The sequence below is a fragment of the Hyperolius riggenbachi genome, chromosome 6 (assembly GCF_040937935.1).
Source record: "Hyperolius riggenbachi isolate aHypRig1 chromosome 6, aHypRig1.pri, whole genome shotgun sequence".
Taxonomy (NCBI): domain Eukaryota; kingdom Metazoa; phylum Chordata; class Amphibia; order Anura; family Hyperoliidae; genus Hyperolius; species Hyperolius riggenbachi.
This window is the reverse complement of record NC_090651.1, coordinates 379,563,414-379,577,300: the sequence shown is the minus strand read 5'-3', so window position 1 is coordinate 379,577,300 and position 13,887 is coordinate 379,563,414. Positions and strand designations below refer to the sequence as shown.

At 45.8% G+C, this 13,887-nt stretch overlaps 1 protein-coding gene across 1 annotated transcript in view; it reads right to left on the bottom strand.

The window, feature by feature from the left end:
• MAG (myelin associated glycoprotein) overlaps nucleotides 1-3,288 on the bottom strand; it is a 203,641-nt gene extending 200,353 nt beyond the window's left edge. Inside the window, exon 1 of the mRNA XM_068243291.1 lies at nucleotides 3,165-3,288. The gene's annotated coding sequence lies outside the window, so the exon portion shown is untranslated. The remainder of the gene's footprint in view (nucleotides 1-3,164) is intronic.
• Between the last annotated feature and the right edge of the window lie 10,599 nt (nucleotides 3,289-13,887).

The following is a 13,887-nucleotide window of genomic DNA, read 5'->3' as shown; positions in this document are numbered from 1 at the left end:
ACACCTTAATCTCTAGTTATCTGGCTTGCAGTCACTGCCATGTATCCCCTTTTATTATTTCTTTCTGCTTCAAACACAATTAGGAATGACAGCTGAATGAATTCTGCGCCCCCTCCTACACTGCGCCCTGAGGCTGGAGCCTCTCCAGCCTATGCCTCGGCCCGGCCCTGATGCCCAGCATTAGTGACAGCAACATAGGAGAAAAGTAAACTTACTACTTATTTGTCTATGTTTGCACATATTTTACATTTTTCGCCATAGTGCCCCTTTAACTGAGACAAGAAGTGACTGTTGCCCTTAGCAACAAAATTCCCTCTTTATCTGAGCCAAGAAGGACCTATTTTAGGAGCTAGAGTCATTAAAGGACAACTGAAGTGAGAATATGGAGGCTGCCAAACGTACTTCCTTTTAAACAATACCAGTTGCCTGGCAGCCCTGCTGATCTATTCAGCTGCAGTAGCGTGTGAATAAAAACAGAAGCAAGCATACAGCTAATCTTGTCAGATCTGGCAATAATGTCAGTGGGCGTGTTTACACTATGAGTGTTTCCTTCTTTTTTTTAACCGCTGGCGATTGTTCACATTTGAGCATTTTGATTTCTTTGAAATCGCAAACGCGCTGCCTGTACCATTTTCTGAGCACTTTGGCTCAATGGAAGGTATAGGGAAATCGCAAAGTGTTTAAAAAAAGCACTTTGTATAGCGACTTTCCCCAGCGCTTTCATGAATAAATACATTGTTTTCATTTCTGGGTCAAAGAGTTCACTGATGTCAGGAAGTGAAAAAACAAATCGCTCTGCAAAAACTCTTTTCTAAGCGCAAAGCGCAGGAAAAGTGCTTTAAGAAAAACTCAATAAATCGCTCAGCGCTTGCGATAGCGCTGGCGATTTATAATGTGAACAACGCCAAACACCTGATCTGCTGCATGCTTGTTTAGGGTCTATGGCTGAAAGTATCAGAGGCAGAGGATCAGCAGGACAGCCAGGCAACTGGTATTACTTCCAAGGCAAAAATATATGGCAGCCTCCAAATCCCTCTCACTTCAGTTGTCCTTTAAAGCCTGGTACACACTTTCAATTATAATTGGCCAATCACTGACCCATTTTTCCACCTCTATATAGTATGAGAGCCAACAGATGTTAAATATTATCAACAGATTGTGTAGGTATACCCTCATAGTATATGGAGGTGGTAAAACTGGTCAGTGATTGACCAATCATAATAGGAAGTGTGTACCAGGAATTACCCTGAAACCCAAAAAGTATTAATTACCCATAACTGACAGATTCTCTTGTTTAATTTGAACCAGAAGAAAATATAAAGAGCTCTCAAACAAGACACAGCCAACAAAACAGTATGGTAACTCCTAGCTACTAACTGATATGTATTGTTCTGAAGGTGGCCACTAATGATCCAATCTTTTTCATCCAATCTTACCATTTCCATCTCATATAATGGAACTGCCTATAGTATCCTATTCAATCAGTTTACTCTTCTACTACATAGATTTGGTAAGATTGGATGAAAAAGATTGGATCGTTAGTGGCCAGTAAGCCTCGTACACACACCTGACTTAAAGGGACACTGTAGGGGGGTCAGGGAAAAATGAGTTGAAGTTACCCGGGGCTTCTAATGGTCCCCCGCAGACATCCTGTGCCCGCGCAGCCACTCACCGATGCTCCGGCCCTGCCTCCGGTTCACTTCTGGAATTTCAGACTTTTAAGTCTGAAAAAAAACCCTGCGCCTGCGTTGCCGTGTCCTCGCTCCCGCTGATGTCACCAGGAGTGTACTGAGCAGCCCCAGTATGGTCCACGCCTGCGCCGTGCGCTCCTGGTGGCATCAGGGGAAGCGAGGACACGGCAACGCAGACGCAGTGGTTTTCAGACTTTAAAGTCTGAAATTCCAGAAGTGAACCGGAGGCGGGGCCGGAGCATCGGTGAGCGGCTGTGCAGGCACAGGGTGTCTGTGGGGGACCATTAGAAGCCACCGGTAAGTTCAACTCATTTTCCCCCGTCCCCCTACAGTGTCCCTTTAAAGGAGAACTTTAGTGAGAGGTATATGGAGGCTGCCATATTTATTTCCTTTTAAGAAATGCCAGTTGCCTGGCAGCCCTGCTGATCTATTTGGCTGCAGTAGCATCAGACTCACACCAGGAACGAGCATGCAGCTAATCTTGTCACACCTGCTCTGCTGCATGCTTGCTTAGGGGTTATGGCTAAAAGTATTAGAGGCAGAGGATCAGCCGGACAGCCAGGCCACTGATATTGCTTAAAAGGAAATAAATATGGCAGCCTCCACATACCTCTCACTAAAGCTCTCTTTTATTTCGGCTGAGACTCCCGATAACATCTGCCTCAGCCGACAATCAGGCGTGTGTACTGCAGCTGGCAGCTCCCGACCCCAACCTGCGAGCAATCTGCAGTGCGGATCTACTCAACTCCAGCGGCGCCGATCCCATTGTTCGCGCCACTCCTTCACCTACTGTGTGATGCCGCTCGCTGCAGGATCATGCGATTAAAGTTTTTTGCATTGTGGTGCGATGGGGTCCGCTGTACTGCACAGGTGCAGGAGACTTGCGCCTGCGCAGTAGAGCGGGCAGACAGCGATCGGCTATTTCCACCTATCTCCGAGTGGAGAGCCGATGCTGCGCCTGCGCTGGGAAGGTATTTACATTCCCGCTGTTCAGGGAGCTTTATCGCCGCCGCTGTGGGACTGAGGGGGACGGGGGAAGCCTCAATAGGATCCGGAGGCCTCCCCCACCCGAGGTGAGTACCACCCAGGGGAACTTTTTTTAGTTACATATTTTCTTTAAGCCAGGAATAAAAAATCAGTTTTACTTGCCTACTTGCCAGCTAGTTTTGTTCTAGCTGACAGGCTCTGACATTCTGCACCTGCGCAGGTCTGGCCACACGTATCCTTCTTCATGTTCCCATCCTCAATACCGTCCTGAACAGGCACAAGACGCTATTGTGGCCAGGCCTGTCAGCGAAAAAACGAAATTAGCTGGCGGCAGGGGACCGGAGGCTCCGTGGGCAACTGCGAGGGCACAGGACGGCTGCAGGGGGCTGGTAGAAGCCCCAGGAAAGTAAAACTGATTTTTTATTCCTGGCTTAAGTTTCCCTTTAAAGCAAACATATACATTTTAAATGGAGAAAGATCAGATACCTCGGTAGAGAGACGCCTGTGGATCTGCCAGCCGCTTCTGATATCCTTCTTCAGACTACCGTTTCTCTCCGGCCCCCTCTGAAAGTATCCAAACTTTACAGTGTGTTATTTTGTGATAGAGTCTCCCCAGAGGTCAGTGAGACAGGAAGAACCGACAAGCGTGCAGTTGAAACTTCTGTCCTGACCGGCGGGCGCAGAGCGTGCCGGTCGCATGGGAGTGCCCTGCCCTGAACTTACCAGGATCCCGCCCACCCTCCCATGTCGCTGGCATAATTTTATTGGAGGTATATATCGCTGTGTTAGCGGATCTAGTTACTATGGGTAATGTCGCCATATGTTAGGTGGACATTATGTTTACAGCTGATATTTATTGTTGTTATAATTTGATTTCATTAACCACTTCACCACTGAGGGGTTTTACCCCCTGACCACCAGAGCAATTTTCACCTTACAGCGCTCCTTCCATTCATTAGTCTATAACTTTATCATTACTTATCACAATTAAACGAACTATATCTTGTTTTTTCCACCACCAATTAGGCTTTCTTTAGGTGGGACATTATGCCAAGAATTATTTTATTCTAAATGTGTTTTAATGGGAAAATAGGAAAAATGTGGGAAAAAATTCATTATTTTTCAGTTTTCGGCCATTATAGTTTTTAAATAATGCATGCTACTGTAATTAAAACCCATGAAATGTATTTGCCCATTTGTCCCGGTTATAAAACCGTTTAAATTATGTCCCTATCACAATGTTTGGCGCCAATATTTTATTTGGAAATAAAGGTGCATTTTTTTTCAGTTTTGCGTTCATCCCTAATTACAAGCCCATAGTTTATAAAGTAACAGTGTTGTACCCTCCTGACATAAATATTTAAAAAGTTCAGTCCCTAAGGTAACTATTTATGTATTTTTTTTTATTGTACATTTTTTATTTTTTTTTTAATTACAAAAAAAAAAAAAATTGGGAGTGTGGGAGGTAATGAGTTAATTTTTTGTGTAAAAGTAATTTATTTGTATGTCAAAAATGTTTAGGGTGTAGTTTTACTATTTGGCCACAAGATGGCCACAGTAACTTTTTGTTTTAATGCGACCTCCAAGCGTCCTTCCGGCCGCTTGGATGAAGTACTTGGAGGCTGGGTAAGTGTTTTTTTTTTCACAATGATCGCGCTGCTCATCTGAGAGCAGCGGATCATTGCGGGGCTTAGATCAACAAACGGGAATGGATTTTCCCGTTCATTGATCTCCGGGCGAGAGGCGGGCGGCGTGTTTACTAGCGGCGGGCGGCGTGTTTACGAGCGGGAGCGCGGGCAGCGGCGGGAGCGCGGAAAGTACGGATTTCTCCGCCCCTGGGGGTTAAAGGATGGAAAAAGGGACGGAGAAATTCGTACGGGCGGGGGTAAAGTGGTTAAAGACATTTCATTGTTAAAGAAAGCCCAAGGTGGGCTCAAAAAAATAAAAAAAAAGTAGGCTACCTGATCCAGAGGAATGAGCGGATCAGGTAGCCGCAAAAAACGCCGCTTACGTGGGCCGCAATAGCCCACTTTCACTTTGGTGACCTCTGGGTCACGACGCTGCGCTGAGAGCCTGTGTGTTTCTCATAGCATGCAGGAAGGCGAGAGAGCGGCAGGGGGTGCGGCCAGGGGAGAGAGCTGACCAATGGCAGCTCAGGAAACCCTGCAGGAATGCCCCTGGCGGGCGTTTAGAACAGGGAATTCCTCTCCCCCCTGTTTACCTCCGAGATAGTGACAAATATTGTCGCTAATCTCAGAGGGCTATAGTGTGGCAGTAGGGGTGGGGGCAGAGAGTGGCAGTGTGGGGACACAGAGCCATGTCATTAGGCAGAGAACAAGCATCTGTGTCCCATCTGCCCACCTCGGGTTGTCTTTAATGTTTTTTAAGTAATTAAATAAACCCAAATATTTATTTATACCTCAATAAAAGGCCACGGCCAAATCTTTTCCCAAACTTGGTGTCTTTATTGTGTCCTTAGTGGTTAAGCATTCGTGGTATGTATTTATTGTTATGTTTTGTGGTGGGGAGCGGGGTGGCCTGTGCAGCCCCATGTGAGAATAGGGGCATCACAGAACCATGTGATACAACCCTTCACACAGAACAACCAGCCTAGAGCACAGAGCCTGTCCCAGTGGGGCGAGCTTGTGTCCCCACGACTTGTGGGCCGTCAGTGGCGGAACTACAGTTCACGAGGCCCCCTGCAGAAATTTGATGGGGACCCCAATATTCACACCCCTCCCCTTGCCTCCCCTTGGTGCCCTTCAAGTTCTTGGGGCCCTTCTCACAAGGGTCATAAAACAAGTGTGGTCATTTCACACCCATAACCATACCTCCCAACTTTTTGAGATAAGAAAGAGGGACACTTAAAGAGGAACTGTCGTGAAAATCTTCAAATGTAAAACTCATACAACTAAGAAGTACATTTCTTCCAGAGTAAAATGAGCCATAAATTACTTTTCTCCTATGTTGCTGTCACTTACAGTAGGTAGTAGAAATCTGACATTACCGACAGGTTTTGGGCTAGTCCATCTCTTCATGCGGGATACTCAGCATGGCCTTTATTCTTAATAAAGACATTCCATGAAAATGATTAATACAAATATGCTGACCAGCCTCCCTGCTCGCTGCACACTATTTTGACAGTTGGACGGAGCAACTGCCATTCACTAGGTGCTTTTAAAAATAAAGAAAACCCTGAGAACCCCCCATGAGAAGATGGGCTTGTCCAAATTCTGTCGGTAATGTCAGATTTCTACTACTTACTGTAAGGGACAGCAACATAGGAGAAAAGTAATTTAGAAGATTTTTGCGACAGAGGTCCTTTTTTAAAGACACACCCCTAATCATGTCCTAGACACGCCCCTAGTCGCACATAACATAAAGATTTCATAAGAAAAGTTTTTTCTTTCATAATTAAAACAAAACTGGTCCTTTCTATTCTGGTTCATTTTCTTTCATATTCATATTCATTGAAAATAAGAAATATATTAATTTAAAGGATGCTATTGAAGTTTAGAGTCAATTAAACACATTTTCCAGTACAAAAATACATATATTATGGTCCAGTGCACACCGAAAAGTGCTAGTGTAATCGCAAACGCTCAGCGCTTTTTGAGGTGATTTTCCTAGGCGATTCTAGGCATGTGTAGAGCGATTTTCTAATCATGCCAAATGATTTTTGGAGCGTTTTGGTGAAGAGTTTATTTGTTGTTACAGTAGACCTGTAACTGAACAGCTTCTGTAACAAAAACCGCTTGGAAAATTGCTCTGATCTAGCGCTTTTCAGAGCGATTTTCCACTTTTCTATACTTAAAGAGACACTGAAGCGAGAATAAATCTCGTTTTAGCCCCTGCTAAAACGCCGCTATCCCGCGGCTAAACGGGGGTCCCTTACCCCCAAATCCCCCCCTGCAAAATCAACGACCAACTTGGTCGTAGATTTTGCTGCTCTTGAGGTAGGGCTAACGGCTGCAGCCCTGCCTCTCAGCGCGTCTATCAGCGGCGCATCGCCGCCTCTCCCCCGCCCCTCTCAGCGAAGGAAGACTGAGAGGGGCGGGGGAGAGGCGGAGATACGCGCTGACAGACGCGCGGGAGGCAGGGCTGCGGCCATTAGCCCTGCCTGAATGCGGAAGAGATCCCCGCAAAGAACGGAAGGGATTTGGGAGGTAAGGGACCCCCGTTTAGCCGCGGGATAGCAGCGTTTTAGCAGGGGCACACATGCCTCTGCTGAATATAAGCACTGAAGCGAGATTTATTCTCGCTTCAGTGTCTCTTCAACATTGAGGCTGAATCGCCTCAGAAATCAGCAGAAATGCTGCAGGACCCGCTTTTGGGAGAAAATCACATCGCTCTGGTGTGCTCCAACCCATTGAAATACATTAGCCAAGCGCTTTTCAAAGCACTGGCGTTTTTAAAAGCTCTCAGACGCGCTCTTGGTGTGCACCGGCCCTGACATAGATATTTCCATCAGTCCTGAAAGAGGGACAAATGAGGAAAAACGAGGGACAGAGGGGATTGTGCTCCCAAAGAGGGACTGTCCCTCCAAAAGAGGGACAGTTGGGTGTTGTGCCCCTAACAAGTGTAGCCACAAAAACACCTGATCTGAAGTGCAGTCCCCTGTATCAGAGGAAGGGGAGGTTAGTTCCCCCCAGCTATTGTTGGGCGGCTGCGCTAGATCTCTGGCCCATCAGGGTTATTAGGCTGACCAGCAAGCAAGAGATTTATCAGACGGGCCAGGCCTGCGTTGTATAAAATACGCCTCGGGCGATGATGGCATCAAATGAATGTAATGCCATCTGCGCTTGAAGTGTCATTGCTAATGAGCAATTAATTCATTTATTTCTCGCTCTAATTTCTTGTTTGCTGACTCAACGCTGAACCCCGGCCACAAACAGCTTTTACCTTACAACTGTGTTTAGTGTAATAATAATATGATGATTGTATCTTACATCAGAATGACTTTGGTTTTACATGACTGAGTGCAGAGAGCCAGAACAGGATCATCCACTAGGCAAGCTAGGCAGGTGCCTGGGGTCAAGTGGGTGTCAAAGGGCCCACCTTCTGCCTTCTTTGACCTCTCTCCATTTCAGCTTACCAAAAGGACCACAAGAGGGTTCAAAATCGACTCCCTTGCCTAGGGCCTCACTACATCTTAAAGGGGTCTGAAAGTCAGCATTTCTACTTTGCTCTAAAACAGGGGTGTACACTCAAATACAAAAGTGGGCCGAAAATTGTACAGTGGGACCTACCGGTAGTCGTGGGCCAACCCTTAATGTCTGCTGGCCACCTTCCTCCCTTATGAAGTTCCCTGGTGTCTAGTGGTCCTCCCTCCCCTATAAAGTTCCCTGGTGTCTATATGAGACCCCCCACCCTCCCCTATACAGTTTCCTAGTGTTTAGTGCTTTCCCGCCTCCCCTTATGGCTTCCCTGGTGTCTAGTGGTCCTCCCTTCCCTATACAGTTCCCTGGTGTCTATATGAGACCCCCCACCCTCCCCTATACAGTTCCCTAGTGTTTAGTGCTTTCCCCCTCCCCTTATGGCTTCCCCGGTGTTCTAGGGCTTCACCTCCAATATAGCTTCCCTGGTGGTCTAGAGTGGGCCAAATATTATGCAATGTGGGGAAACCACTTGAGGGTCAAATTTGGCCCACGGGCCGGAGTTTGACATGTATGCTCTAAAAGATGTCTTACAGCTTTAAAGCTACTATCCCAGAAAAAGATTATAGAAAACATCACTGAAATGGTTAAACACAGCACTTTGTCCTGCTACGCAAAGGCTATTCAGCTTCAAATCCGCATCCAGACTGGAGATAACAGTATCTTTGTTTACATTCCAATGTTGCTACATTTGTGTGTAATGCTGGGCATACACGGCTTGATTCTCCCGCTCGATCGTTTCGCCGCTCGATTTCGCAGTCAATATTCTTATCTACCGCTTGTTTTTCTTATCTTTTTCCATTCACTTCAATTCGGAATCAAGCGGTGAAACGATCGGGCGGGAGAACGGACATGTCGGAAATGATCTATTGTGCCATCATAATGGTTCAAAATCGAGCTGTGTATTCCCAGCATTACAAGTAGAAAGCACTCTCTGAGGCCCGGTGCACACCAAAACCCGCTAGCAGATCCGCAAAATGCTAGCAGATTTTGAAACGCTTTTTCTTATTTTTTTGTAGCGTTTCAGCTAGCATTTTGCGGTTTTGGGAAGCGTTTTTGGTGTAGTAGATTTCATGTATTGTTACAGTAAAGCTGTTACTGAACAGCTTCTGTAAAACGCCTGCAAAACCGGCTCGGTTCGATCGATTCCCCGCTCGATTCCGCAGGCAATTCTCTTATATTCCGCTCGTTTTTCTTATCTTTTTGCATTGTCTTCAGTGCGGAATTGAGCGGGGAAACGATGGGGCGGGTGATCGGACATGTCGGAAATGATCTATCGAGCCATCTAAATGGCTCAGAATCGAGCCGTGTATTCCCAGCATTAAACCTGCTACTATTCAAAAGCTACATTCCGTTTCCTCCCCCTCTTCTGACATATTAAAAACGACTCTGCTTGTGTAAATGCTAAAGAAAAACAAGGCTCAGGTTTCCCTTGAAGGCAATCAGTTCCCTGCAGAAACAATAGGATTAAGCTGCTCCTTGTGCTGTATCTCTGAATGAAGTCACACTTCATGAATAATGTAAATGTCACAATACAGGAAGGCACAGTCATAGCCCAGGGCACCCTGCAGTGACAGCTAGCCAGTGATGTCACCAGCTGCTAATTCAATCTCAGTGATGGACACAGACATCAGATAATAATCTCTGCTCTGGCTTTTGTTGATCTCATGACTGCTCCTCCCCTTCTCATAATCTCACATGCTTGGCCAAGCCCAGCAGCCAAGTTTATATTGGTCCTGATTAATAAGTAATTTAGTTCAGGCATCACCAGAGATCTCCAAGCAACTACAACTACAGTGGAGATATCATAAGTGCTATGCCTGCTGCGTAATGTCACTTAGGACCCTTTTCCACTAGCAGTCGCTAGCGTTCACGCTGAACGCTAGCGATTGCTGAATCGCAATTCCGCCGATTTCCCGACATTTGCGGCCGCGATTTTGCTATGCTATGCACTGCATAGCAAAATCGCGGCAAATATCGCTCCGCCGCGCGTTCGCGTTCCCGTCAAAAACGAATCGCGGTAGTGGAAATGACCTACCGTGATTCCTATGTTAAAAAGCAAACCGTAGCGATTGTAAAATCGCTAGCGGTTTGCGACTTTACGATTCGGCCAGCGCAGGTAGAAAAGGGCCCTTAAACTGTTGTAATAAACATGCTGGGTGGCTGCCCGATCCCATAACAGCGATCAGAACTTAATGATCAGAAATCATTGATTGATGTCATAAGTATTGGAAAGTACGGTGACGTAGTGGATAGCATCACCATCAACAGTTACAAATAAAAAAATGATCGGATCATTTCAGATGAAATAAGACCTGCTGGACCGATCGACCAATTATAGATAATATAATCATTTACTGTCTTAATCTAGGTACACACTATGAGATTTTCTGACAGATTTATTGTCAGATCGATTATTTCCAACATGTCCGATCTGATTTCTGATCGATCCATGATTATTTTCCGATCGATTTCCAATAGGGGTGAATGGTAAACAGTCGGAAATGGATCGGAAATCAGATCGGACATGTTTAAGGGCTCGTTTCCACTATCGCGAATCTGCATGCGTCCAACGCATGCGGATTCGCACATGTAATGCAAGTGGATGGGCCTGTTTCCACTGTAGCGTTGTTGAGGTGCGTTTTTTTCAGCGGTAAAAAAACGCACAAAAGAGCCAACGAATTTGCCTGCGAGTGGAATGCATGCGAATCGCCGCTAATGTATTTAATAGAAAATTCGCATGCGGCTATGGTATGCGAATTTTCATGCGAATTCGCAAGCGAATTCGCATAGGTACCAATGTAAATTCACACAGGCAGTGACATGGTTAAAATCGCATATACCTTCACCTATGCGAATTCGCGGCAAAAACGCATGGGAAATCGCATCCGCATGCGATTTCATCAGCGGTGGAATCCAGGCGATTCCGCACCGCAATAGTGGAAACAAGCCCTAAAATAATCGATCTGCCAGAAAATCTCATAGTGTGTACCTAGCATAATGCTGAGATTACACCATGAGTTTTTTTCGGCAGATAGATAATTTCCGACAGGTCCGTTCTGATTTCCATCGTTTTTCTGATCGATTTTCTCATAAAAGTGAATAGAAGTCGATTGGAAAAACGATCGGAAAATAGATTAGCAAGTAATTCTGCCAAAAAAAACCTCAACATGTATTCCCAGCATAACAGCAGACATCAGGCACAATTTGATCTCTGGTATCGGATTGGACAGTCAATCGTCACTGAAATTGTACCATTATTGGGCACCCTTATAAGTGCACAAGTGGCAAATAAAATCTGATTCTGATTGTAAAAGTGCTTAAAGTGAACCCGAGGTGAGAGAGATATGGAGGCTGCCATATTTATTTCCTTTTAAACAATACCAGTTGCCTGGCAGCCTTGCTGATTTGGCTGCAGTAGTGTCTGAATTACACCAGAAACAAGCATGCAGCTAATCTTGTCAGTTCTGACAATAATGGCAGAAACACCTGATCTGCTGCATGCTTGTTCAGGGGCTATGGTTGAAAGTATTAAAGGCAGAGGACCAGCAGGGCAGCCAGGCAACTGGCATTGCTTAAAATAAAATAAATATGGCAGCCTCCACATTATTCTCACCTCGGTGGCTGTACACCATACTTATTTTTTTATTTAGATCTTTTAAAATTCAATCAAGGTTTTCTTGGTTGATTATATTCTTAGAAAAATCAAACCAATCCACGATAAAATATTCATTTTTTACCTAGGGTCAATAGATAATTATCAGAACATTTGAGAAAATGTATATATTTTCTCAATCGAAAAATGAATTTAAAGGGAACCTTAAGGCTGCTTTCACAGAAAGACGTTACAGGCGCACGTTAGTGCAGCCTGTAACGCAGCCCACCGCACAGCAATGAAAAATCAATGTATGTTGGAGGAGGAGGTCTTCCCTCCTCCTCCGCGGCCAGCCACATGGCTAATTAATATTCACTGCACTCAGTGACGTGCAGTGTTTACTTCCTGGAGCGGCCGCTCTGTGCGGCGATTGGCCAGCGGGACCACATGATGCGGATCACGTGGTCTCCGCATCGCATGGCACAAAAAAGGCGCATCAAGAGCTGCATAACGCGGTTCTTGGTAGCGTCCCTCCTACAACACCACCAGGCGTTGCGTTAGGGGCACATTATGTGACCTATAACGTCCCCTAAAACGCAACGTCCTGGTGGGAAAGAAGCCTAACTGTTAGAAAAGCAAAATAGTTGAACTTACCCGGGGCTTCTACCAGCCCCCTGCAGACGCCCTGTGCCCGCGCCGGGACAAACCGATCCTCTGGTCTAAAACAGCGAGACATTTTCGTTTTTGGTGACTAGCCAGTGGGCGGGCCACTGCCACGGCTGATTGTAGACTTTTTGCTGCATGAGGCAAACTTGTGAGGATGTGTGGATTGATCGCACAGCACCCGAAAATGTTCACCCAAAGTATAGGTAGCCAGGTATAAGTGGCCCCAGTATAGCTGCCCCAGTATAGGTAGCTAGTATAGTTACCCCCAGTATAGGTAGTATAGTTGCCCCAGTATAGGTAGCTAGTATAGTTGCCCCCAGTATAGGTAGTATAGTTGCCCCAGTATAGGTAGCTAGTATAGTTGCCCCCAGTATAGGTAGTATAGTTGCCCCAGTAGTTAGCTAGTATAGTTGCCCCCAGTATAGGTAGTGTATTTGCCCCAGTATAGCTAGTATAACTGCCCCAATATAGCTAGTATAGGTCCTGAAGAGAGTATAGGCAGTGATGGCAAACCTTTTAGAGGCAGAGTGACCAAACTGCGACCCCAAATCCGTTTACCTATACAGAGTGCCAGCACGGCAATTTATAAAGAAAACTGCATTTTTAGATAAGAATAAACAACTCACTCTACTTGCCCTCTCTACATTTAAAATGCAGCAATTACGTACACATATGAAATGCAGAAATTACCAGTTTCTCAAGCGCGCCTCTGTCTCTGCTGCTGTTCCTGGCCGTAACTACAAGTTAATCGTCAGGAGGGAAACAGGTATCAGTGCCATATTATCATACATACAAGGGCCAGTGCACACCAAAAAGCACTAGCGTAATCGCAAACGCGAAGTGTTTTTTGAAGTGATTTGTCTAAGTGATTCTAGGCACGTGCCTAACGATTTTTTTAGTTATGCCTAGCGATTTTTGGAGCGTTGCGCTGGAAATGAACAGCTTTTGTAAAAAAAAAAAAAAAAAAAAAAGCTTGGTAAATCGCTGTTGTAGTGCTTTTTAGAGCGGTTTTCCACTTTCCTATAATTGTGGATATTTCACGAGTAACGGAAATTGCAAAACATGTTACCTGCAGCATTTTGCTGCGATTCTCGAGCGATCGCGTTACAGTGCTTATACGAGAGCTCATCGCGATCCCCGGGAATTGCGGAAGTGTACAATGATTTTGGTAAAGTCTCCCGTGTAAAATGGTAGCGCTTCGTTTTGCGCTTTTTAAGTGTGAATAAGCCCTAACACTGAGTCAGAATCGCCTCCGAAATGCGGCAGGACCTGCGTTTGAAAAAAAAAAAAATCACATCGCTCTGGTGTGCTCCATCCCATACAAATACAATAGCCAATCGCTTATCGAAGCTCCAGCGGTTTAATAAGTGCTCAGAAGCGCTCCAGGTGTCCACCAGCCCTGACTGCCATTACAGAAAATTCTGAGACTTAAAAACAAAACAATTATATGTAAAGCAATTGAAGAATTCCAGGCATAAGGGAAAGTTTGGAAGCACAACCATAACTTAGGGGTATCTGGCAGACACTGATGTAAGGACTAAAAGTTCAGTAAATAGTTCAGTTCAGTTAAAACAGGCTCTTCACTCCTGACTGGGGGTCCCCTGCGGGCTGCTGCACCCTCCATCCTCCAGCTCTGAGCGGAACACGTGGAGAACTGGAGAGAGGTGGGTCACGTGACCTCAGCCACCTGCCCCGGCCAGTGGGAGGGGCTGCGGGCCGGGGCGCGGCAGGGAAGGGGTTACACGTGCGCTGCAGGTATGCGCCGTGAGCGCGCGGGAGGGGCGGAGCGGCA